Raw genomic sequence first — 26328 nt, forward strand, 5'->3', positions numbered from 1 at the left:
CGCTACGCTCTGTATTCTTCAAATAAAACGTATTCATCTTACTTTTACAAACATGTACTGCGCTAACGGTTTCTATTTGTTTCGAAAAATATTATCTAGGTACGTACGTATATATTGTACACGGCGTATATCTCTCTACATACAGCACCAAAGACAACCTAAACAAAAACACAAACGACAAAAAAAATACGTACCAACTTCCATCTAACCTCCCAAAAAAACATATAGAGCAACGTAAAACAACGAGCATAGAATGGAAAATCGTGTCATCAGATTCCTTTGCCATATATCACGACAATTTGTGACGTTGTTCGAGCGCTCAAAATGTAATGTTTTACCCACAAAATATAACCCATTAACGACAGCAGGATTAAAAAAATTCTTCCTTCTGCCGCAGCCATATATCATTCCAGATTAGGCTTACCACCATTGCCACCAGTTTACCAAAATACGTATACTACACTTCTAAATACCACGCAACAATCGAATATATGGTAAAGGACAAAAACACTCGAGCCGACTTTTTCCCCTTTTCCACTCCAATGACGCGTAAGAACCGTTCATCATTATGTTTCCAAAAATTGCTATAAATTTTAAAACAATAGGCTTAGGTGATTCGCTACGATGAATTCTCAATATCAATATTAAAACGTTTCCACTATAAACGAAACGAGCAGAGCAGATAGAAATGTTAAAAACTGAGCTTTGTAAAGAATTTAGCAGCATTTTCTGTCACATTTTTTTTTTAATAATCACAAATGCTCGTAGATGATGCAAAAAAATATTTGGATTTAAAAATACGATCAGAGCTGAAAAAATGGCAGCCTGATAACGTAACAGAAAATAGTGAAAACAGACTACAAATTAAGCCAAATTATACGACGAACACGTATTTGTGAAAATGACCTAGTCCAAAATTCAGCCAGCACATTCGAAATGGCCTAAAAACAAAAACTAGACGCGTATAACGTATAACTCGAGCACCTCATCGACTATGGAATCAAATACACCGCATTGCGCCTCATCATGCCACGACACCAACAAAGAGAAGACAACTTTGAAAGTATGAATGTAATCAAGGTAATTCTGATTTTCAAAAGCAAAACGCAAGGCCCAACTTTCACCTAATCAACTGCTGAAAGGCACAATGACGCTTTTAACTACAACAAAGAAATCACCTTAACCAACGAATTCGAAATCAACGTCAGAAAATTACGTCGACAAATATACCTACTACTCGAATTATTCCGCATAAAAGCATCTTCGTTCGTGAACGCCCGAACGACCCCATTACAAAAAAAAGGAACGAAGAAGGAAAAAAAAGCACAGCAGAGAGTCGAGAAAAAGTGCAATTTATCGAACATGCATTTAATATTTGAAAGTTGTAAATTCTTGCGAGAATGAAACAGTATACTTTTCACCTTTAAACAGCCTTCCATATGCCGGAGCACAGAAAAAAACTTAATAAAACACGACGATATTTTTTGATGATATTAAAAATGTCTACTTTACGACAGACGTTACACTTTCGAACCAAAAAAATCTACCGTTTACAATAACGATAAGTTTTAAAATAGCGAACGTAATCCCGTCGTGAAGGGTTTTCCAAAATACGAGTAGGTATACCTAAGTAGCTCCTACACTTGCGTAACTTTTGCTTAAATGATTCACCGAATATACTGATAATGCGATGTGGAAATTTTGAATATTAAATCAACGTTCTTGATACGAGTATGTATCTACCTTGGTACAGGTGTAGAGAATGTTAATCTTTCAAAATTATGTAGGCGTAAGTAGTGTACAAGTAACAAATTATTATTTCAGCAAGTATAGGTATTACAGTAGAACTTACAAGAAGATAAATGAAAACTTTTAGAAGACAAATTTTGGTTACCCTTTAATATTGGCTTTGAATTTAAATCGTTTTTTTTTTTGGCGCAAAACAGAGAAGAAAAAACATCCTGGCAATTTTCAAAATCATTAAAAAGTTTACATTTGGTCAATTTTTATCGGTTTTGTCTGTCCTTTTTAACCTGTTGAAAATCATATAAAGTAGGTTGAGCCATTAACTACATTATTATCTTTCCCCTGATTTTTTTTCACCAATGGTCAGCAGTCCTTTCAAATTTTAAGATGGGTACATATTACACAATCAATTCGAAATTCATTACTTTAAGTAATGATATTAGAAATGCAAACAAAATTATTTTAAATTGATTTTCACAATAGATATATCTCTCTTCCCACTTCCCTTCAATTACTTAATAGAAATGATTTGAAATTCCATCAATTTCATGATTTTTGTCAATACTTGAAATTATTTTTTAGATTTTATTCTCCCTCAACAATTTTCAACAATTTGTCAATGTTCTTTTGAATTGTTGCCTCCCACTTTGTCTCCAGCTTTCAACATTTGATATCATTTTTGGACCCTCCCCCTTCCCCTCATATTCTGAATTACTCTGCCGTTCTCCAGCTCTCAACGTTTGTCAGTGTTCTTTGATTTTTTACGTCTTCATCTCCTCCCTAAAAAAAGACCATATCAGATACAGAAATTTTCCCCAAGTTTTACCCTCCTCCACACCCTAAAATATGTTCTCAAATATCAATAAATTGTTTTGGCCATGTCTTGTATATGTGACAATAAAATCAATTGGCCACTCAGCAAGGTGTCTACTGTCTACCAAATCCAAAAAACAAAATTTTGTACTTTTTTCGTATTTTTTTCGTACGATATAAAGTACCTACGAAAATGCGACAATATTCACTTTTCTTTGGGAGAAAAAAAATCGATGTGCAAAAGTTTTTCAAACGCTGTTTTTCTTTATTTTATTTTCATTTTTCATTGTAAAAATACTTGCGTACATTTTAGACGGGTTTTTGTACTTTTTTGATGATTTTCCAATTTTATACGTGTTTCGTAAATTCGTAATTTTTCAGCAGGTAGACACCCTGTCACCTATTTTGAGCATTTTATTCTAAAACCACAGCACAGGAAACCACAGGGCAGCTCTCAAAAAATTTCTGCTTCCTACCTGGAAAATTGATAGTTTTATCGTAATTAAAATTTCTCAAAATAGTTCAAAAATTGCATAAATCAGTGAGAAAATTGAATGGCCGATTATCAAGAAAACCACATTTTTGGTCCTCTGAATTCTAACATATTTCTCAAAAAAAATGTCAAAATGTGCAATTGGGAAGCTATAACTTTTCAACTTATAAATATCGAATTTTAGAGGGTCAGTTCCAACATTTTAGACCCAAATTTTTCACATAAAAAAAAAACATTCTGTGTGTCACTTTTAACACGAGTGAGAAAAAGTATATTTTGGGCCCATTTTTTTAAAATTTTCCTAAAAATAGCTAAATATCTATTAGAATCTTCTCTACAGGTCATATTCCAACAATTTGGCAACCAACGCGTGAGGTTTGAAAAACATGAACTCCAAAAAAAATATTAATTTCCTCTCTAATTTCAGAAATTCATTTGCGGTTTTTTGAGACAACAGCGAACCATTCAACTTTTTTACTCATTTATACAATTTTTGGACCGTTTTGGAAAATTTAAAACGCCACGCAGTGAAGTAGGAAAAAATTCAGACGGTCAAAAATCTCATTTTTGAAGTGTGGAGGATTTTTGATGAGCTAAATACATTTTTTACGTTATTAGAGACTCGCCATCCCCAAAGCCCTCAAAAAGAGTGAGAAACGCAAATTCTTGAGTGAGATCTAGTTCTTCTCCCCAAGGAGGGAGAGAGCCTCAAATTTATGAATCAAAATCAACAATTTTTCAAATACAGATATTTTCCCAACTTCGTGAATTTTCATTAATCAAAGCAAGAACTCTCAAATTTGCAAAGTTCAATAGCGCATCAATTTTATCCTCTATTTTCCCTTTATGAAAATGTTATTTACAAATATCTGAAATACATGTTCAATTTTCTGTCTCACAAAAAAATTATTTTCAAGCAACTTCACATCCTACATGAAATTCAGCTTCTTCTCCTCAAAAACTGAAACAGTAATCTATAACTTCAAAATCCACGAACCATTTCATTTCAACACCAGCCCACGGGTTCGAGTCAAATCATCGGACGACACTCGCCAATTGAAATCTTTCGTCGATTCGATTAAAATCGACAACTAAATTACAATACGACCACGAAACCTGAACCATTTCCAAAACTCGCATTAACCTCATCCAGTACCTCTACCTACCTACGAGTATATAGCTTTACCAAACCAGAGCATTATTTCCCACGATGCTCACGTCAATTCCAACAAGACCGCGAAAATATGTGCTCTAAACCGTAACCTTTCTTAATTTCATCCACAAATCAAATTTAATCCGAGGGTGTTTTGCGAATGCCGTATTTTTTTCACCCATTTCTCCTATACATAAGCTTTCGGTCGTAATAAAACACACCGAACGACGTTAACGTTCACATTCATTTTCCTAATCACGTCTTCAGCCGGCGTCTACAAAAAGGCCAAATTCTTGGAGAAAATGCAAAAAATATGTTTTTTCTTCCTCCTTACGCACGTACGTACTTACACGTAAATGGATGAAATGGTAGAAAAAACAAAACCATCTTGTCGAGATCACGCCTTATTCTTAACGCAGGCATTCCGATATAGGCGAATTTCAATCATGTAAATTTTCTTAATACGTTGTGAAACCTCGTACATAAGGAGAATTTTTTTACGTGATGGTATGCGAAGAATAGGATAAGCCTGTATACGTCGATCGTGTTGTTAACGTATATAAATTACGAGTAGAAGAAATGCCCCGAGTTGTATTTCACGAAAAGGATCCGATGGTTAGATGAGTATAAATTAATTCTCGTTCAAATATTTCCTTATTTATTCGAACGATACCGCACCGATACTCTAGAGTCAAAATTAACAACCAACCAAACCTAACCTAACCTAACCATCATTCTTACCCATGGACAATAACAAACTATTTAACTTAACAAATTTATCCTAGAAAAAGCTACCCCTTCTCCAATCACCCTACCACGCTTTAATATTTAATCGTAACCTATAGAATTTTTCCCTTCACTCTGACACTCTACATGAGTAGGTTTAATTGTTCTCTACTAAATTGAAATTCAGCTAACTCGTTGGTTTCTATCATTGTTGGTACACTTACCACAACCACTGGTATTATAAATTATTCAAATTTTTCATCGTCAGTACGCCACCATTCCTAGAGCTTTGGCTACGGATATAACGCGAATAAAAAATTAAACGGTTCTTCGTTCTCCAAAAATTCATGGCAAAGAACCAAAATTACACAATTGTTTCTTTACAATTTTCACCATCGTAGTGCCTTCGAGTCTTCGGATAAATTGCAAATACATATATGAAGAGTGATATTCCAAAACTCGCTTTGTCCATTTTCACAACTTTTCAGGAGAAAGGAAAAACAGTTTCCCTTTAAACGGGTAAATTGGCTTTTTAGGCGAGTTTAGCACTTTATTTGGGTGGATTTATGATGTAGGAGTGTAGGTATACATTAAATCCACTAAATACTGCTGAAAAAAATTTCAATAAAAATGGACAAAACGCGTTTTGAAACGTTATTTTTTTTTAAATTTTTAGTGAATTGGCTATTTAGGTGAGTTTAACACCTCATTTTGGTAGGTTGATGATGTAGGAATGTGAGTTAATACTTCATCTACCAGGTACCACTGAAAACCCAACTTTGATAAAAATGGACAAAGCGAGTTTTGGAATATCACTCTTCATATGCAATACGTTGTTCGATGGTTTCAACAACACAAATTACCCAACAGTAAGTACGAAGATAGTACGGATTTTCATTGCTCTCTAATGCCAATATTGCAACTTTTTTTCCCTCTACGATAAAAATAGTCCAGACGAGGAAGCGAAACAAACCGAAGAGGACGAAATGAACTATGAGATGTACTTTTAAATTATTTCGAATTATCAGCGAATCTTTTTTTAGTTATCTACAAATTCGAAGCAGCAATTTTATACGGAGTATATATTTGGACTGCAGAAAAAGTCGAACAACTAATTTCGTACCCCATTTTCGAATAGCGAGGCAAATCAATTTATTACATCGATGCACAGAGCAACACTGATAAAGTTGTTGGAGAATACCCATCATCGTTTATTTAAAAATGAACAGGGTAGACAAATTACCACTCAATGACGCAGACTCAATTACATAAGGCACAAGCGGCGGTTCGCTACTCATCATTATCAAACATTTACGAGAAAACACCCTCCGATAAACAATTTAAGTCGAATCGATTTTTAAAAATTCACCTAAATAAGATTCCATCCGACTCGACGTGAAATAGGTACAATTTAACCCCAACTCGAATCAATATTACTATCATAATTCATCAAAAAATTTCACTTCGAGGCATAAAGAAGAAAATTACAAGCAAAGTATCGGCCCAACGAAGCGAATTATTGAGTATTTTCCTACCAATAAGGGTGAAAAAATTTCGCAATGTTTTACTCTTAGTTTTAAGTTTTATAATTTACTCGAAATTACGACACAATTATTAGTACTCGGTGCCGAAACACACCAGATGCGACATGAAAAATGATAAAACTTGGTTGGTACTTTTGGGAAAACTTGCAGCGAAGACAAAGAACTAGAGTACGCTGGGTACTCCGGTATGAAGAAGAGGTTATCCCAGAACGAAGTCGAAAACAAACCAAAATACCTCAATTTTAAAAGGTCGATTCGAGCTGGCACCCGATCCATCACCGCCAACTACATAAAACACGTTGTGCAGCATAGAGTATAGGTAAGGTATATACTCGTAGACTATACCAGCGCACACAGAACGAGGGCAGCGTCTATCGAGAAACTTATAAACCCGAGACCGAGAGCACCAGCACGTCACTTTTATACATCTTCGTAAATTTGAACAGTTTCAAAGGATTGGAGTCAGGTTAGAAAGGCCACACAGTACACACTCGGCGGAATTTAAGTACTGTATATTTCCCATTGCAAAAAGTATAGAAGACAGCCAGAGAGAGAAAGAATCTACTTTCACACCACGACCAATCTTCGTTCAACTTTTCAACTTTCGAGCAAAATTTCAAACCTCAAGAGTTCAAATCGTATCCGTTTCAAAAGTAAAATAAAACCCATTAATGGTTGAAAAATTTATACTCTGCTTATTTTCGTAACATCGAAGCTTTCATTCTCGACAATCGAGTAATTTTTAATAACTTAATTTTGTATCCTGCAGTGGTCCTAATTTTCAAGTTTTAAAAACTGTCTCTTCCCTTCCTACGTAAAGTTGTTTGGGAAATTTCCATATTTTTTGTTCATCGCCATAAAAGTTGATTGAAGGCCCAGTGATACCAGAACGCCCACTAAAAGTACATTGGAATTTTTAGATCGTGAAATATTGAAAATTTGAAATATTCCATCAGAACAAAAATTTGTAATCTTTACAACACGTGAGATAAAATTGACATTCATTACAACCAAAAGACACTAGACAGGTAAGCCTAAAGATACGTATATTACCTCTATACCTACATAACCAAAATATTCACGTATTCCATCTTCCATAACAAATTAATTTTCCGAAAACACACAAAAAAAATCACATATCTGCTCGCACAACCTACGTATTTCATTTCTACTCGTACATCTGCAGCCAAGACTAAAAAAAAAAACAAAGCACCATCTTCACGTACGATATCACAAATTTTCGAGCTATCGCTTTTGAAAACAAACCCCCGCAAAATACCTCCATAAAATTTTACCAAGAGCGCTGACGAAACAAATATTTTAAAATTTTTCACGCAACAACAAAGTTCTACTAATTTGCATTTGAAAAAAATCATCGTCGTGTATAATTTTTTTTTTACGACTTTATTTCACCGGTAGATGAATAGTTTTGGTATAGCTACGACTTTTTGTTGAAGTTTTCTGGGTTTATACACTAAACAAAAGTTGGACGTACAAAACAAACACTCCGCTGAAGGCAAAACGTCATTTTATATCAATTAATTAATTCGCAACCGAGCAAAATATAATTTTCATACTTTCCGTACCTAAATATATTTATATAGTATGTACTTTTCATTAAAATTATAAAAAAAAAATCGCCGAGTTCTTCCAGAGACGTATCTACCTGTCTGTCCTCTCATTGCATGGTGTTGGTTCACTTCACTTGCACCTTAAAACATTATACGGTATCGCTGGCACTTTATAAAAGTTTTTAAACTTTTGTGAAAAATTTAATGAGTATAAAATTTATGCAAAATACTTATCATGAGACATCTTCCCATAAATGATTAACTGATAAGCAAGTGCAGGGTGTCTTGTTCATCTGATCACAAAAATATCATTTTTTCTCGTTGTTAGCTTTTTTCGCTACTTATTCTCATGCTTACCTTCCTTAGGAAAAATTCAAACGGAAAATTTTTCAAAATTACCACTTGACGAAATTGAAATTAATAAATTTAAATAATTTCAAACTTTTTTCATCAGGTAAGGAGGGAAATTTCGAGTTCAATAGTAAACTACGTATACGGAAAGCGCCTGCAGAAATACTTTATCAGTCAAAATTTCAGATGCTTTGGTTTCTTTTTTCGGACTTTGGAAAATTTTCAAAAATAGAATGAGAGTCGAAAACTGAAAAACAATCCTACTTCAGGCAGAACGTTAAGATTTGATATAAGCAGGTCTCGTACTCAATTTTTTCCCCCAAAAAAAAAGTCAAAAAAGTAACACAAAATTAACATAGAACAAAAAAAAACAAAACGTTTCAATTAAATATATACAAAAAAAAATTACGAAACAATAGAACATTTTTCATTGAAATCTACTCGTATAATAATAGACTTCATTAAGACTTTGACAATTTTAGTATTTGAAGAGTGATATTCCAAAACTCGCTTTGTCCATTTTCACAACTTTTCAGGAGAGAGGAAAAACAGTTTCCCTTTAAACGGGTAAATTGGCTTTTTAGGCGAGCTTAGCACTTTATTTGGGTGGATTTATGATGTAGGAGTGTAGGTATATATTTCATCCATTAAATACTGCTGAAAAAAATTTCAATAAAAATGGACAAAGCACGTTTTGGAACATTATTTTTTTTTAATTTTTTAGTGAATTGGCTATTTAGGTGAGTTTAACACCTCATTTTGGTAGGTTGATGATGTAGGAATGTGAGTTAATACTTCATCTACCAGGTACCACTGAAAACCCAACTTTGATAAAAATGGACAAAGCGAGTTTTGGAATATCACTCTTCATTTGAAAAAAACAATTTGGACTTTTTAGAATTTTTGTCAAAAAAACAATTTATAATTTCCAGAAACTTTTGGCAAAATCGAAACTTCTTAGCAAAAAAAGATTTTTTTGAAAATTTTTGGCATTTTCCAGATTTTTTTAGCAGATTAGTGAAAAACGAGATTTGCCCAAATTTAGCAAAAAAAAGACCTTTTGGAAATTACTGTAAAAATAGGTAGTGATACTTTTCCTCATTTTTTTTCAAAAAAGTGATCAACTTTTTGATGAAAACGTGGCTCATTTTGAAAAATGTTTGCAACTTTGACAATTTTACATCAAAAAGCAAGACTTGTGCCAATTTTTGGCAAAAAAGCGAGACTTCTGGGCAATTTTAGGAAAACAAAGTAAGATACTTGAAAATTTTTGCAAAACATGCGAAAATTTTCAGAAATTTTTGGCAAGAAAAATACGTTTTCAGCAGGCTGTCTACAGGAATTTGTTGACTGAAAATCACTGCCTCTAAAAAAAAAATCACATTTCAAAATATTTTAACCCCTCCTCTCCCTCCAGATCCACTTTTTCTTTAATTATTCATTTTTTTTTTTTTTTTTTGATTTGGACTTTACAATTTTTAACATTGGAGTAGCTATACATTTATATCAATTTCGAGAGAAAAATGTTTTCAAATATGTATCACATGACGGAGGATTTTTTTTATTTTCACAGAAAATCACTACTTTTATACTATCGTCAAATGTAGGCACCTTGTCCACTTGTGACAAAAGTCGAGATTCTTTGCTCTTTTTGGCAGAAAGCAAAAATTCAACAATATCAGCCAACGCTAAAAAGGCATTATAACGAGTTAAAAAAACAAACAAAAAACATACTTTCGTACAAATTGGAGGTTTTTTTTTTTCAAAAAGTAGGTATGGAAGATACAGATCTTTGCCAAAATTTGAAAAAAATTTTTTTAAAGTAACAGCAGTACCTACCCAAAATTCTGAATAAATAATTCAGTTACTTTTAAGTGTGTAGAAAAAGACCAAGTACGAGCCCTGTACGAGTAAGTAATTAAGTATCTATTCTATTTTTGACCCTCCCACCCTCGAAACGATTGAAAGCGATTTCGAGCCGATTCGACGAGTTTTAGAATACCCAGCAAATTTTAGAAGATTACAACCGCAGATCGATGCATTGGAGGGGAGTTAAGTGTACATTGAGGAAATTAACATAACGATAGATTATACATATTTGCTATTTTCAAAAATTCGCCAAAAATCGAAAAATCAACTTAAAAAACTTGGTTATGAATTTTGGGTGACATGTTTTTTAGTGAGCCAAATTTCAGCTCATTTGTAGTTAACGAGTTGTAGAGTAGTACGAGTACAAAAAAATGCTGCTTTTAAAAAAATCAACCTTTAAAAACAAAAAATAAGTAAATGAATGAATCAATCAACAGGTTATTTTTGATTTTTTTCTCCTATTATTTCATTTATTCTAGTTTGTGTGTACTTATTTTTTGCATATTTTACGATCCTACGCTCATACATATCCGCTCCCTGACCATGAACATTTAACCGAACTCCCTGCAAGCTGCAGCCACAAATTCGTCGCCAATAATATCGAAATAAAATTTCAAAATGGCGATTATTTTAACTAGGTTATTTACATTTGATTTATTTGTTCAGTTTCCACATTTCCAGCCATTACTCGTTCGATTTCCTTTTCCCACTCTATCTATAATAATTTTGTACGTCATTTCCAACCTCCATAATATACATACATATACCAATAAAATCATAACCACGAATTTTCCAAAATGACAAAATAATATTAAAAACTACCTACTACACATATTAACGCCATAAAACATACATATTCGAAATACGACATCATTGCCTCACTTATTAGCTCGTAATCTAAACACAGTTCAAAAATAACTCGCGTGCATAAATTACGGTAAAAAATCTCTTCACAAAACATAGGTATAGTATAGGCAAAGAGACATACCCTACATACGCACAGCGAACGAATTATCGTTCGAAATTACCGTTAATTTGATTTATTTACTCAAAATATCGTAATCGTACAACCTTTAGGCACAGCGATCGCTAAAAAAAAACCATTCTTTGATATCGTTTTTCCCGCGAGGTTTATTCCTCTTTTTTTTCGGTCAGCATTTTGTAAACAAATTGCTATACTGGTTTTATATGTAGGTATGTAGTGCAGTATACCTACGGAGAAATCAAACAAATTTTCTCCTCTAATTCCAGCTCGCGAGCTAATGTTGAAGCAATGTATAAAAAACCTAACTAGACGATAAAACAAAAGCTTTTCTCAACTACCTTCATAGAAATATTTCCCGCATAAATTTCTCATTAAAATGCTAAACAGCGTATAAAAACCATAAAAATAAAAATGGCTAACAAATACTTAAATTACGCTCGTAAACTATGTATAAAAAAAATACAAATTTAGGGTGAGGGTAAGAGAATAAAATATAACCAAAATATTATACTGTGTAGCTGGAACAAAACATTTTTTTTACGTCGCCGTTCGGTTCAGGAAAAGCTTTCCGAATACTGTGAACTTTGGGCGAATAATTTTTTTAAAAATATGAAAGATAGTTTTACAGGCTTAGACTATAAGGAATAAGGATCGATTAAAAATATATAAATAAAAGGCTTAAAAAAAAACTAATTAAATTTAATAAAGAAAGAGGGAAATGTGTATTTTTTTTTTTGGAAAATCATGAGTAAGAGAAACCTCGAAACGACTGAGAGTATGTATAGAAATCAAACCATGGGAGTATTCTGATAAAGCTACAATATTTCAAATTTCCATCACCCATATTGCGTAAGGAAAAAATGTCGGAATTTCACGAAGCGACGCGACCTAACCGACAATATTCGGTTTCGGCTGTAATTATTGATTAACCATACATATTTGGAATTATTCCAGTAACCGTATTGGCGATGCATTAAATATAGGATAGAAAAACCGCTAAAATAGGTACAAAACACGCCTAATTTCCGACAAGCGAGCGGAAAAAATTTTATTTATATCAATCGAATATACAAAACCACATTTACGTATACTCGTAGGTATACGTATCGAATAGAAATCTCTCCATTTCAGTTTGCCTACACCCGTGAGGAATGCCAAATCGTTTTCGTCAATTTTACACACTTTCATAGCCCTTTAGGCCCGTAACACACTACTGCGATGCGATGCGATGCAACGCTTTCTGAAACGTTGCATTGCAGGACATCGCAACATTTGACAACACACCTCTGGTACTGCAACGTGATGATTTTGTTGCTATTATCAATTATCATTATGTTATCACCAAACAGACCAAATTGTACGATAATTTTAAAATTTTTCACCTTTGAATAATAATTTGAGAACTTATCTATATTAATTAGGTTGGTGCAAAATTATCCTGAAGTTACGTTTTTGTCTTATGTTATTGCTGTTTCGGAAAGATGGATGAATTATTTGAAACACTGTCATCTTTTTCTGAAGATGAAGAGGATAGTGAATATGAAGATGATCTTGAGGATTTCGCACTGCTGCTTCTGATACGCAGTAGAATGAGAAGAAGAAAAAATCGAAACATATGGACCCATGCCGTTCGAACTGAGAAACACCGTAAGCAGTGCGGAGTTTATCATACTTTACTTCCAAAGCTGACAGATGAACAATTCAAACATTACCTAAGAACTACGAGGACAGAATTTGAAGAAATCCATGATTACATTAAAGATGATTTGAAAAAGCAAGATACCCGGTTTCGTTTAGCGATTTCTAGTAAACATCGATTAGCTATATGTTTGAGGTACCTATATTAACTTAAAACATGATTTTAAGTTGAATAATGTGAATCACATTTGGTGATATGTACCTAATTCGATGTTTTGTACATTGTAGATTTCTTGCTTCTGGAGAAACATTTCGCAGTTTGAGCTTTCATTTTCGTTTGGGAGAGAGCACAGTTTCCATCATTGTGAAGGAAGTTTGCGACGCTATATGGCACCGCATGGCAAATGAATATTTACCAATTCTCAGTGTGAAAGATTGGGAAGACAAGGCAGCTGAATTTAAAATGCGCTGGCGGTTTCCAAACTGTCTCTCATCGATCGATGGAAAGCACATTACAATAAAAAAACCAACTCGATCAGGCAGTGAATATTACAATTATAAGAAGTCGTTCTCAATTGTGTTACTCGCTGGCGCAGGTGAACTCGAGGCATTTCGAGTGGAATTCCGAGCGTACCGAAAGATAATCTTGATTTTAATGCCAACTTAAACATAGGTTAACTTAAGTACCTGCTCATACAGCATCTCGTCGTCGTCGTCGTCGTATTACTTCTATCAGCAGGTATCCGCAACTTTACAAGAGTTAAGTACATCGATATATACGAGTAATCGTGACTGGCTTTATGAATACCGAGAAATTCCGTTAAATAAATAATATAATAAAACGCGGCCCGTAAATGCAGTTCTACGTACAATCGGTATGTTCTCTCCCTCTCTCTCCTTTTTTTTTTGGTATGGAACACAAATCTAAACTTACTCATTTGTAATAAATATTAAAAGGAAAACGCCTGGAACACATTGCCAACTTTTAGCCTTAAATAGGCAAGTACTACATTATAAACTTTGACGAAGAATTTCAAGATGTTTTCGCACTTTAAGAATCTATTTTTTATACTTATGAAACACTTGTCGTAGTTGTTCCTGTGATAAGATACATTTTTAACAAATTTTTCATACGATTTACGGAGAGAAGGGAACATTTCTCAAGAATTTTTAAAATCAAAATGCAGAATTTTCGCATTGTGAAAACTTCCTCAAAGGTAAAAATGTATTCCATCTCTCCCTTCAAAAAAACATCATTTTCATAAAACCATAAAAAATTGGAACAAAAATGTGTACCTAATTTTCTTCTAAAAAAAAATCATCACATTAGTAGGGATTGCCACTTGCCATCCACGTCAATTCAACCAAGAAGTGGTAGGGGGGGCAGCGATTTTTTTGAAAATTTTCCTGTGGAAAGATCTTCCGAAGAGATAACCAATGGCGCAGATCGGAGCCCTCTAGCCATTTTTCAAAGGCTGCTGGGAGGTTTCAAAGTTTTCAGTGAACTGAAATATCATCCATTTCAGCAATGGATTACTCGATAACCGCGATACCTACCAAAATGGAACTTTTCCCAATAGTTAGAGGTTTTGTAAAGCTCTTTAATACAAGTATGGAAATAGATTATACTCTTAAGAAAGTCATAGGATTTTACGTAAGTTTTACGTACTGCGCAGTGCGCGAGCAAGCATCAAATCAGCTGTTCACGTACAACGCACTGAACTCTATACTCTTACACTGGAACGCTTATGATACCACGTGACCCGATCGAGCGCGTTAGAAAGAGACAGATATATGTTTTGGAAGTTTCTGTCCTTTTTCAGTTTGTTATCACTATGGCGGGAGATAGCTGTTGATGAATTTTTATATAATTTTTGTTCTCGGAAACATTAAAATTGAGGTTTAAATACGATTATAATGAAAAGTAACTTATCAAAATTCTGCTACTTACATTCTTTTTTGTAAATTGTACAATATTATTTGATTTTACGTAAGAATACAGTTGTGTGTCAAGTGCTTCATTCTCCAACTTCGCTTTCTTGAATCATGAATGTTGATATTGAAGTTTACGAATAATATATTCACGAGTAAGTTTTAATTTTCAGTAAGTGCGATGAAATATTGTACTGTTTTCAACGTTATATTGTATACCCAATGAATTTATTGTGCAGATTATATACGAAGAATGGTGCAGTTTTGTTGTGCATTCAACTGTTCCAAAAGCAGTGATACAAATCCAGAACTGATTTTTCATTCGTAAGTATGGTCACATTATGTATCTCTCATAACGCTAACATTATGAAATTGTAATCACAGCTTACTCTACAGCTTTCCGAATGCTGAAAAGGACAAGGAACGCCGACAAAAATGGATTCATGCAATACGACGAAAGAATTGGCAGCCAGGAAAACATACAAAGCTGTGTAGTGAACATTTCCTAGCTTCAGATTACGATCCACCTGTGGTATGCGGAAAATTACGTTTAAAAAGTACTGCCATACCTTCCGTCTTTGATTATCCTGAGAATTTACAACCTAAGAAAGTTTCCGAGAGGCGACCTCTGATACGACTCGCAGCCAATTTAGTTGAACCTGATGTGAGTTTATTATCAATCATAATTATGTTGACGTTTTCTACGTTATTCAAACCACTTCAGACGAAACATGAAATAAATGAATTACTGCATTTATCAATAATTTATTTATTTTTAATTCAGGAAAACGTTGCAATTTCTCCGGTAGTAGAAGTCGAGCCAGTGCCACTTCAAAAGACCGTAGCTGTTCAAACAAATTTAACTGGAACCGAATTGATGAATACTTTGAATACTCTGCGTCGTGAAAAAAAAATTCTTCAGCAACAGCTTAAACGAAGAAATGCTCGTGTGAGTAGTACTCTTGATATGATTGAATTATTAAGGAATAATTCAGTGCTCAGTGATGCTACCAAAACAATCATTGAGAGTAATCTTAAGGGGACATTACCATTTGAATTATTCGAAAACGAAATCGATAATGCTGAACGATCGAAGTGTAACAAACGGTACAGTGACGAAATTAAACAGTTCTGCCTTACGCTAAATTTCTACAGCCCTAAAGCGTATGAGTTTCTCAGAAAACGCAGTACACTTCCGGATCCGTCTACAATTCGCCGATGGATTAGTAAACGCCAGTGTAAGCCTGGAGTGTTATCCGAAGTGCTTTTGTATTTAAAAAAAGAAACTGAGAAGAAAGATTACCTTAAAGACGTAGCTCTTGTTTATGATTCCATGTCTATTCGTAAAGGTCGTTATTATGATAGAAAAGAAGACAAATACGTAGGTTACTGTGATCTTGGTGGTGTTTGTCCTGAAGATTCTGAAGAATTTGCTACTGAGGCGTTGTTTTTTATAATTGTAAGTTTCACTTACAAGTTTAAGTGTCCTGTAGCATACTTTTTGATAAATAAAGTCAATGCTACAGTACAAGCTGAACTCGCTCGTACAGTCATTACGTCTTTATTTGAAGCTGGGATCGTTGTGAGGTCTTTGACCTCGGATGGAACCAGTACCAATATAAAGACGTACGAAGAATTGGGATGCGTTCTTGATTACAGTATGAGTAATCTTCAACCTTTTTTTAAACATCCCTTGGATACCAATAAACGAATTTATTGCTTGATGGATCCGTGCCACATGATAAAGTTATGTAGAAATTCTATGGCAGAAGCGAAGTTGACGTCGGATAGTGGTGACATTTCTTTTCACTATGTAAAGAAAATACATGAAATTCAGGAAGCTATAGACTTGAAATTCGCGAATCGCTTAACAGTCAATCATATCTTTTATAAGAAGAAAAAGATGAATGTCAAATTGGCTGCTCAAGTGATCAGTTCTCGAGTAGCTGATGCGTTGCAGTATTTTTCTGGAAATTCTTCTACCTTTATGAATGCATCCGCAACCATAGAATTCATCAGAATTTTTGATAGATTGTTTGACGTCATGAATTGCAGGAGTAAATTCGGCAATGGTTACAAAGCTCCTCTTTCTCTACGTAACTGAGGTGCTTGGCAACCCTTTTTAAAAGAATCCATGCAGTACATCGCCTCGTTGAAATGTGACGGTATTGATATTATGAAAAGTAGAAGAAGGACATTTGCTGTTGGATTTTTAATAAATTGCGTGAGCTACGAACTTTTAGCTATGGATCTGTTAACAAAAGAGCACCCATTGGCTTACTTCCTTGCTTACAAAACGTCACAGGATCATGCTGAGTTAACTTTCTGTTGCATTCGAAGTCGCAGTGGTCAAAATAATAACCCACATGGATTAGAATTGAGATGGATTCTGCGCAAGATGTTATTCCGGAATTCAATATCAGCTGGTAAAAATGCGAATTGTGTAAACGAAGATGACGTGAGCATTGGTATTTTTACTTTTGAAGCTGAAAGAAATGCAGATAACCCAGCCGAAGAAGATGCAAATACCCAGCAGCGAGAATTTATTCCAGATACAAGGCAGATACATATGATTGAAAATATGAACGTTAATGATTTACGTAATAACGTCCTTCATTTTATTGCTGGTAGTATTGTAAAAGACTACTTGGATAAGTACACCTGCCCATTCTGCGCTCAGTGTCTGTTGAAACCGCCTCCGGAGAATAATAATAACGATCACATGTACGCTTTTCCATATACGTGTAGTGATTCGGCAGCGTTTACGAAGTTGAAAACTAGGGGCGGTCTAGTTTTTATTTCCCAATTTGTGATGAACGTAATTCAAAGGACTGAAACACTGTTCACAAGAACACACGTTCCTGGCTATTTGAAGAAGAAGAACGTGAAAAGTGGCATCTTGCAAGAAGTTAAAAACCATTTTATATTTTCATCGTCTGTTCTTCGAGAACTAGGCCACCCTATTTTGGATACTTCTAATCTCACTTTGGAAAGTCATGAGGTTAGGATGTTGAATTTCATTGCATCAAGTTACTTAACTTTGAGAATTTTTACGAAATCTTCCAAAGTTACAACGAACCTTTCAGGAGAAAAAGGTCAAATAAGGCAACATTATCGACATTTAACATTATTCAGTAATGTATAAATTTTACTGGTTTGTTCTAAATATTCAATTTTCGAGTTTGTGTTTTGCATGATTATTACTTAGAATCGATTTTGATCAATTTTTATGCTATGTTTCATTCATTTTATCTTTCGTGTTGCGTTATTTCCTCTCGAACATTGTGTTGTATCAATTTTTTATGCTATGTTTCATTTTTCATTCATTTTATCTTTCGTGTTGCGTTATTTCCTCGTGAGCATTGTGTTGTATTTTTTTCCCTGTTATTTTCAAATCAATACACACATGAAATATGAGCCATCTTCTTTCATTATTACGTTTATAATCACAACCTAGGTACTATTTTCGTTTTTTTTTTTTTTTGATAGATCGATCACTCAATGAAGCCTCAAACTCAAACTCATTCAATAACTGCACAAGACGAAGAATGCACGAGTACTTTTTTACAATTGAATGAAATTGGAGACTAATGTTTTCTTCATATTTCAAATCCAGAACTCCAGAAGTTATTCATTTTCCAAATCAATAATCATTTATGAATAGGTTGAACCTAATTACGGTTAAGTTTTGAGGGGGAAAAATGAACTTAGATTATTTTTTAACTCATTTATTTATTTAACTAGCTGTGATAAGATAACGGATATATTTTATTTTTTAAAATTGAATGAAATCGGAGAGTAATGTTTTCGTAATATTTTAAATCCAAAACTCTAGAAGTTCTTTATTTTCCAATTAATTTTTATTCATAGGTTGAACCTAATGGAAATCAAGTTTTGTGGGGTAAAATGAACTCAGATTATTTTTCAACTCCTTCATTTATTCAACTGTGATACCGGATACGATTACGGATATATTTTATTTTTATTCTTCAAAAATTTTCAATCAATTGTACCTGTTTTCCTTTTTTAGTCACTTTTTCATGTACTCTACACAGCTGCATAATAATTTCATTTATTTATTATAATATATAGAATTGCTGCAAAATTCAAATGATTCACGTAAGTATTTTTATATTTTAACGGTTTCAATTTCCAGATCATTAGTTTTCCAATTTTATTGAATAAAGATAGAAATTATAATTTCAACTCGAAGTATCTTGTACACTTTTGTAAATAATTCATTTTTTAAAAGCAATTTTCTGAATTCCTAGGATCGCCGATGTCTCAATTTCATCTTGAAATATTAATAATTGTATAAAATAAAAAAAGTCAGCAAAAAGTTGCAAAAATTAAAAAAAAAAAAACAAAAAAAATCACGCTACTGTATGAATAAAACGAATACGCAACGCGCTAGACAAGGACAGAAACTTCCAAAACATATAGCTATCTCTTTCTAACTTGCTCGACCGGGTAGTTTAACATTGGACCATATGGAGCGTAAGCGTTCCAGTGTAAGAGTATAGAGTTCAGTGGTACAACGTTGCACGCCATTTGTTGCTCCACCCACCTCCACCGCGTGACGACACCAACCTGCCATGCGCAGTACGTAATACATACGTAAAATGCTAAGACTTTCTTGAGAGCATAATCTATTTCCATACTTGTATTAAAGAGCTTTAAGGTTTTGAAAGGCTTTTTGGTGACATGATGAAAACCAGTGTTGCCATTTTTTCGTGCGAAAAATCAGCTCAAAAAGTTTCAAAACGTAGTTTTTATATCGTTCCGACTCTCAAAAATTCTGAAAAAAAATATATTGTGGACAACTTTTCATGCTGAACAACATATTAAAAAATTGGGATGGCATTATTTCGTAAAGTCGATTTAAAAAAATTGAAAGTTTGCAGGAAAGTGCAATTTTTTGATTTAAAACATGAAAAAGAGTTTTGATTGGTGAAGTTGACCCATTTGACCCCTGTTTCCACGTATCCGTTGGAAAATTTGAAAAACCCCTTTCACTCGAAGAAATGAACAAAAAATCAAAATTCGAAAAGATTCAAAAAATAAACGAATTTTAATTTGTTCGCTATGAGTGTAATTTTAATCAACTTTTTCATGAAATAAGTCAGAAAGAGGTCAAAATAAGAAAACTGAATTTTTAAACTTTTTTTGATGTTTGGAATTGAAAATTGAATTTTTAGGTTTCCGCTGATTGGATACCTCTCATTTATAATAGAATTTTAAAAAATCTCACAGCCTTGAGTTAAAATTCAAGATTTTAGGGTTATTTTCCTTCATAAAATTTTCCAAATTCAAAAGTGGCTAACTGAAATCACACAATTAACCACACCGCAGTTAACAGCAATAAATTTCAAATTAAAATAAACTTCGCAAGTTGGTAGCCGTTACAAAAGCTGCATCTCGGTGCAATAAACCAAATCGATTCACTCTCTGAATAACACCGGTTTATACAACTTTGTGCAAACAAAACTTACCACTTGAAATTAACAATTTGGATAGCGAGAATTCGCTACGCAGGCAGTAAACTTTGCAAACACCACGTGATAATCGCTCACCAAGTAAGTAAATCTTGGTTCAAGTACATAGAATTACGATACTGCAAGAGATGTATTTTCATTTCGCCATCATCTCAACCTACCACCGATATAATCTCGGTACTTATAGTCAAAGTTCATTATCAAGGCGGCTATTTCTTCGTTATACAGGCGAAAAAAAGCAGGAAAAGAACCAAACCGAGAGTATACCACTTTGCACTCGAGTGTTCAGAGAGAAACGTACCATGTGAAGGTAAGGTAAGGTAACGTACTATACGAAAAGAGAGTGCGCGTAAAAAAGTAGATTAACTGTCGAATAAGAAAAGACAGCTTTTCGACGTCATTTATATTCTAGCATGCTTTTTTTGTGAGAGCGAGGTTTTAACATAAATGCAAAAATCCCTTAAAACGAGTATCTCATTCCTTCATCTTCTTAATATTCTTCCAACTTACGATAACCTTTTACCAAAATCCTCGTTCGTATTTCCGCTATTAATTTTATCTGACCAAAAATGGCAGATTTATTTAAACGATAAGCTCTCACGGTCACGACAGTTCTCTATACGTATGCTATCTCCGGTAGAAATGAATTTTTTATTCCGAAAGAAAAAACACATACATTCGTTCTGACTCTGAGATACCTAGACCTACACACAAAACTCCATCCTGTATGTAAAGCCTTTAGATTGATACTGTATTAGACTGCAGCGTATCGTATCTATGCCAAAAAAATTCGTTCTATATTATACATTTCACCTTTAAATGGTCTATAGTTCCATAAATATATCTACGTTCTACTTACATTATTGTTTTTGAAGTTTTTTCTTGTGTTGACCTCCGTTTTTCTCCGTTGATCACAAGCTGATAGTCCTGTAGGAATAAGAAAATTTCTCAGTCAGTAAAGTACACATAGTATTCGAGGAAACGATGAAGTAAAATACAGAAACATTAATTTGATAAATCTAAAAAAAATTAATTGTAAACAGAACTCAGAAGTCGAACTTTCATGGTGAGTTATGGTCCCTGATTTGTGTAGAAACTAATAACAGGACTCGTACTCAACTCCCCCCCCCCTCTTCCCAAAAAAGTTACAAAACGTGAACAAAACATTTAAAATTTTTAATGCAGAAAAAAAATCACAAAAAATCGATTGAGATGATTTCAACAATTTTAGCAAAGATTAGGACTTTTTGGAAATTATTGGCAAAAAAAGACACTTCGTCGACATTTTTGCCAAAAAAGTTGAATCATTTTAAAACTTTTTGATGGAAGTGATTGTATCTATTTTTAGCAAAAAAGTGAGTATTTTTGCAAATTTTCAACAAAAAGCGAAATGCAGGACTCTGGCCAATTTCTGTCAAAATAGCGAGAATATTCGAAACTTTCGTCAAAAAAGTGAGATTTATTGGCAATAATTTTTGATTTAAAAAAATGGGGCATGGGGTGAGCATGGAATCATTTTAGGTAAAAAGCACACATTTGATGCTTCTTTTTCGGGAAAAATGAACAACACTTTTTGGAAAAAAAGTGATAATACTCGAACGTAGAAATTTTTGGCAAAAGAAGGATTTTGACAATTTTAGCAAAAGGCAGAGCTTTTTGGCAATTTTTGGCAATAAAAACGAGACTTCTGACTAATTTTTGGAAAAAAGTAAGATTTCTTGAAAATATTTTGCAAAAGAGCAAAAATGTTATAATTTTTGAAAAAATGAGATCTTTTTAGAAATTTTTGTCGAAGAAGAGAGACTTTTTTGCAATATTTTGGTAAAAAAAAACAAGACATTCTCGAAAATGTTTACAAACAGGGCGACAATTTATAGAAATAGGCATGAAACGAGACTTTGGGAAATTTTTTACAAGAAACCGAACGTTTTGCTGTGATTTGGAACAAAGCGAGACTTTGGAACCAGAAATCTCGGAATTTTTCTATGCTTCCAATATGAGAATCCATCTCATTTTCGTCTTAATTTTTTAGTTGAAAATTTCAGTACAATTTTTTCAATTTATTATTTAGCTCTCTCTTGACGAAAATTTTTTAAAAACCATCCTCAGAAAAAAAAGACCACATTAAACGGTTAGAAATATAGAAAGAAATTCGAATACGTGCATCTTCTTTCTCCATCTAGCGCCCATACATTTATGACACCATCATCGCGATACTTGCAAAATTTATCAATTTTATCAATTTCCATTTCATCTGCCAAACGGAAACTATTCAATATTTAACGTTAATTCATTCGTTAAAGAAGCATCCATTAACATTTGAATTATTAATCATTAACATCCGTCTAAAACTTCCACCTTTTACTCACCTATCGGATACCGAATAAGACCTCGAGGATGACGACGACGACGATAGATAAATATAAGATGGAAAATTCCATGATTTCCCATTCCCTTCGACAAATTTCCTGCAGCAATGAAACGCGTTCAACGTCTTGCCAACCACAAAGTACGTATACCGAACCAACTCGCGTATGAATTTTTTCAAAAATTCTTCTAAAAAACGTACTCGATGAAGGGAAAAATCTCTTCATCGCTAATACCAACTAATCCGGGTACTTGTACTTTCACGCCAAAATACACACTAAAAGGTCGAGACCGTAAAGAGGACAAAAAGAGCACTAATCAAATCATAAAGTCGCGAAAATGATCGGTTATTTTCTCGCTATAGACTCGAACAACAGCACGCGCATTTAACGCGAAAGCTCTCAAGCCGGCTTTTTAAGAAGGGAAAAAGTAATTTCATCACAATAGCTATGGCTTTTAAAACGATTTTTTAATCCCTTCACAGACGGTTAACGCTAATAATGAACTCATTAAGAGCAAACCACCGAGTAAATGTACCACTCCGTTCTCTCGTCCACCTACGGTCTCTTGATTTCCTTTTAAATACGTTGATAAAATAAATGAATTAAGTATATTTTAAAAGCGTAACGCGTAAACTTGCCCTCGCCAAAAACTACTTTTCTAGACGCAATTAAATCTTCATTTCACGCCCTATGAAAGCAGCAAAAGACACAGAAAGGAAAGAAACCTTGAAACTTGCACATCATCGCGGTCGAGTCGCTCAAAAAAAAAACACCACACAACATACCCATTCATATACACCGAGCTGACTCTCTCGAAGATTCAGTTCACGAACGACCGACCACGGTAAGAAAAATAATTAATTTTTTCCTCCCTAGTCTCCTTTCATTCTTCCCCCAACCGTTAGCATTTTTCACACTACAAAACTTTTAAATAAACTGTTAACACTTTCCAAAAGGTATTTCAACTTGTTAACGACCAGAATTTAAGATTGGAATTTTCTTCCTGCCGTCTTTATAAGCTCTATTATAACATTTTCGTTAATTTTTCTCGCTTTGAAAATATTTTCGTTCAATGACCCACAATTTTCTTCTCTCGTCCAAATACAGACAGAGACTGCGCCTTAATAGGCGTCTCAAGATAGCAGTGTGCTTTCGTTGTGCGCATGCGTGCGGACTCCAAGTTTTCTGGAGTATGTCTTCGTGGGTTTATTGGTGGTGTACTCGAATATGCTTTCCTATCCAAAATTGAAAAAAGGCTCCATCTCCCCCTCACTTTTTTGCCAAATTTCAAAAACTATGCCTATAAAACTTGGAAAAGACCAATTTTTCAAAAATAAATTGCAAAAATTCCTGTTTTTTCTGATAAATATACGTACCAAGAAAGTCTGATAAGAACTGCACAACGAAATCACAAGTCCATAACGAATAGTAAGGGAACTCTGCTGTCTCGAGACGCTTGTGACTGCGTCTCGTCGTTGTTGTCGGATCAATGACACATCGTGTCGTTCAAAGGCATGCCAACCAACCATCGCCAAAGTCGTCACATTTCACCACCAGCAGCATTGTAAAAAATATAAACTAACCATCAGAAGCCGTACCTTTGAATACGTACGTCGAGTTTAAACGAACGCATTTTCCCGTATCCTTTGCCAAGACAATTAAAAACCTTCGTTTAAAGATAATTACGTATTCTTTTACCGTGCCATAGTAAATGTACTTCTCTATTTCTAAGCGTCGTCGTCGTCGATTATTAATTACAATGGCGATGGTTGTCCTACTCCTACCCTTTTGCTATTCTTTATTCTTTGAAATGTATCCGCGGCAATTTCCTGAAAATTACCCGACCATTCAGAAACTCGCATTAGAGGCGTGGAACGAGCAGAATATTCAAAATTTTTGAAGAAGTCAATTTGAAGTAGAATGAAATCTAGATAATGTTCAAAAAGATGAGAAGGTGACCTATAGGTAGGTACACTTTTTACCAAATTTTTTTAAAGGCGAATCAAAACATGGGAATTAGGATGGAGTAAAAAAAAAATTACTGGATTTCAATGAAAAATGGCGAGAACGTTTACTTCGAGTGGAGGAAGACTATACAAAAAAAAAATTTCTAGTCACACAAAGGCTGAGCCAAGGTCCCCATTGTTATAGGGGTCACTTTCGAAAAATCTCTAGTTTTTGGCCACTTTTGCGAACTGTCTCCTGTGAAGAACCCGGGTCATCCCCTCCCCTCATGATTTCAGTGTCTAAAGCTCTCCACGAACGATTGACTTTGAAATTCAACTTTTAGTCTTCTGCAAACGACTTGAAAGGGTCAATGACCTTAAGAAGCCAGACAGGCGAATAAGCGACTTTGAGAAGGGAGGCAGCCTGTTCAATGACCGTCAGAGGCCAGATATACACACAGACAACTTTGAGAGGCCAAACAGGTTCTTCTGTGATGAGGGTAGGAAAGTGCAACATCCGGACTAAGTGCTCTGCTAGATCATTTTAGTATGATTGACATGGGTATGTTTTTTTGTGCCGAGGACCGCGCCTCCTCCTCCTCCTCATCCTTCAAAAAATCAATTCTTCATAGCAACTGGTCACAAAGTAGGTATGGTACAGAGAAACGAAAAAGGTGAAATTTTCATACATATAAATTGCTTTATTCCAAAATAAAATCTAATTCGAGATAATAACAAGTTATTTTTCGAATTCGATAAACTGATACATAAAAATGCAGATTTCTTCATTAGCTAATCAATACAACCTACCTGTAAGCAGGTACGATTACAAAATAAACTGAAAGCGGACGCAAGAATACCCATACCTAATCAAACTACACAGCAAAAATAGAATTGAATTTCTCAACAAAACAACAACAAGAAATAGATAAAAACTGAATCAAATTAAAAGTGAGTAGTCTTGACGGTTCAGAATTTTATTTTTTCAACTTTCATAAGATCATTATAAGTAATCGTATAGGACTTGAACAATTAATAAAATAGCTAAATGAATAAATAAAACTTGAATACAAATCACTTTAATGTATTGAGAAGCGAATTTCTCACGATTCCTATAATCCTTTCGCTTACTCACAACTTGAAAACTCGAGCAAAAAATTTATAAATAGAACTCCCCAATAGATTTGAAAAAATTCTCGTCCATTATTCTCGAAATTTTCCACTCTTTGGGCTGAATATAATATAGAAAATTTATAAATAATTTCGACTATCTAAGGGATAAAACTCGTAAATTTCTATAAAGCTCGCGGATTTTTAACACTCTTATTCTTCGTAAAACCTAAGTCAACAAAATTTACAGCCTACTCGAATTTACGTCGAAAGGAACATATTTTTCGCATAAATGCATTATTTCTCATCGATATTCTAAATACATAAACTTGTTGATTTTGTTTTCCTTATTCCCTTTTTCCACTTTATTCTCCAGTCTTCTTGTTTCAACTATAGATACCTACATTCAAATGTATCGAGAAACGGCATAAACAACAACAACAAAATACAAAATAAAGAAAGACGATCGTATCGTATCGTCAACCATATGCATACTTACTTATACAGCACACTCAAGGTATACGAGGAAATATTTATTTACACTTATACATATCTTCGGTATTTTTCTCATACTAATAGTAGGTAGG

The 26328-nt window shown here is 34.0% G+C and overlaps 1 protein-coding gene across 6 annotated transcripts in view; it reads right to left on the reverse strand.

The window, feature by feature from the left end:
- kug (kugelei) overlaps positions 1–26328 on the reverse strand; it is a 359846-nt gene that overhangs the window by 172303 nt on the left and 161215 nt on the right. For 4 of the 6 annotated variants that reach the window (XM_065351184.1, XM_065351180.1, XM_065351181.1 and 1 more), the window contains one exon: positions 21176–21243. The gene's annotated coding sequence lies outside the window, so the exon portion shown is untranslated. Of the gene's footprint in view, positions 1–21171; positions 21244–26328 lie in introns of all 6 variants that reach the window. The other 2 variants (XM_065351182.1, XM_065351183.1) reach the window with 1 other exon arrangement.

This window comes from Planococcus citri, chromosome 2, assembly GCF_950023065.1.
Source record: "Planococcus citri chromosome 2, ihPlaCitr1.1, whole genome shotgun sequence".
NCBI classification, from domain to species: Eukaryota; Metazoa; Arthropoda; class Insecta; order Hemiptera; family Pseudococcidae; genus Planococcus; species Planococcus citri.